General features: G+C 76.4%; 1 protein-coding gene across 1 annotated transcript in view; it reads left to right on the top strand.

Moving 5' to 3' along the window:
• The window catches only part of TM6SF2 (transmembrane 6 superfamily member 2), a 4,981-nt gene extending 4,840 nt beyond the window's left edge, over window positions 1–141 (top strand). Inside the window, exon 11 of the transcript XR_003531081.1 lies at window positions 125–141. The gene's annotated coding sequence lies outside the window, so the exon portion shown is untranslated. The remainder of the gene's footprint in view (window positions 1–124) is intronic.
• The last annotated feature ends 1,762 nt before the right edge of the window (window positions 142–1,903 follow it).

Raw genomic sequence — 1,903 nt, 5'->3', positions numbered from 1 at the left:
GGGGGGCTGCTGTGCCCACCTTGGGGGCTGCTCTGCCCACTCTGGGGGCTGCTGTGCCCACCTTGGGGGCTGCTCTGCCCACCTTGGGGGCTGCTGTGCCCACCCTGGGCGCTGCTCTCCCCATCTTGGGGACTGCTCTGCCCACCCTGGGGGCTGCTGTGCCCACCCTGGGCGCTGCTGTCCCTGTCCTGGGGGCTGCTGTGCCCACTCTTGGGGCTACTGTGCCCACCCTGAGCGCTGCTCTCCCCACCCTGAGGGCTGCTCTGCCCACCCTGGGGGCTGCTGTTCCTGTTCTGGGGGCTGCTGTGCCCACCCTGGGGGCTGCTGTCCCTGTCCTGAGGATTGCTGTGCCCACCCTGGGGGCTGCTCTGCCCGGTGCCCCCCGTCCTGCTCGAAGAGCCACAGAGCAGTGGGACCCAGAGATGTCCCAGAGGGGCTGCCAGAGGTGTCCCCAGGGGTGCTCTGCTGGTCCCCTGGTGTCCCCAAAGGCTGTGGGGACCTCTGGATGCTCTATAGGGACGTTGTGGCTGCAGCCACAGCCCTGCCCGTGCCCAGGGGGTCTCTCTGGTGGGGTCTCCCCTCCCGGCGGGTCCCGGGGGGGCCGTGGGTGCCCTGTCCCACCCCAGCCATGCCGGGAGGACTCGGGGGGGAAGGGGTGGGCAGTGCCAGGAAAACGCTGTTTACAAAATAAAGGAGCGAAGGGTCGTTCCGGAGCCGTGTCCCTGCCGTGCCCGGGGATGTCCCTCCGTGCCAGCGGTGGGAGAACAGGGATGGGACCCCCCCCGACACCCCCAGGGATGAAGAGCCCCATGACCATTCCCCTGCGGCCCTTTGGGGTGGGGCCGGGGGGTCCCCGTGTGTGCCCGCGGGTGGGTGCGGTGGGCACGCGGGTGTGGGGGGGGTTGTAAGAGGGTCTGTGAGGGTGGGCTGGGGGCGCGCGGGTGGGCGGTGGGCACACGGGTGGGCGGTGGGCACCCACTGCCCTTGCCGTGCCCGGGGCGGGGGATTTCCCCGACACAACCCCCCGTGCCCCGCGCGTTCCTCGGGGGTCCCGGCAGCACCGGGGGGGTCCCGGGGATGGGGGGAAGCCGGGCGGGCCGGTGACCTTGGCGAGCCGCCGGCCCTGCGCAGCGCCGGGAGAGCCGGGGCAGGGCCGGGCCGAGCTCCCGGTGCCGCCCCTTCCCTCCCTGCGCGGAGCCGCACCGGCGGCACCGGCGGCACCGTCGCGCTGCTGCGGGCGGGCCCCTCCCGCCGCCGGCACCGGGGACACGGTGAGTGCGGGGCTGCGGCGGCTCCGCTCGCTGCGGGGCGGGCGCGGGGCGCCGGGACGGGACCCCCCCCCCGGGTACCGGTGCCGGTACCGGACGGGACGAGGCGGACGGGGGGGGCCCCCCCCGCCCGGGGGGGGGGGTTTCCCCCCCCCCCCCCCCCTCCCCGCGCTGCGCTGCCCGGGCACCGGAGTCCCGCAGCCCCGGGGCCGCCGCCGCAGTGTCCCGCACTGCAACACCGCGCCGGGCCCGCGGCCGCGGGCGGGCACAGCCGGGGCTGCCGCATCCCCCCGCCCCGCCCGGGGCACCGCGACCCCCCGGAGGGGCTGCGCATCCCCCCCTGCCCCCGCGCTCGGCACCGCGACCCCCCGGAGGGGCTGCCCTGCTCTCAGCGCCCCCGGCACGGGGCACCGGAGCCCCCCGAGGGTCTACCCCGTTCTTTCTGCCCCCGGAGGGAACACCGGAATCCTCGAGTGGGACTTTCCCGCTCCCCCTGCCCCGGCTGGGTACCGGGACCCCCGGGGGGCTGCCCCGCTCCTCAACCCCGCGGACCGACCGGGGCTGCCCCGCTCCCCCTTACCCTGCACTTGGCACCGGGACCACCGGGAGGGGCTGCCCCGCTCCCCCTGCCCCCG

This window comes from Corapipo altera, unplaced genomic scaffold (genome assembly GCF_003945725.1).
Source record: "Corapipo altera isolate COAL_440 unplaced genomic scaffold, ASM394572v1 96, whole genome shotgun sequence".
Lineage (NCBI taxonomy): Eukaryota > Metazoa > Chordata > Aves > Passeriformes > Pipridae > Corapipo > Corapipo altera.
Note: the sequence above shows the minus strand (reverse complement) of the source record. Positions and strands in the feature narration are given on the sequence as shown.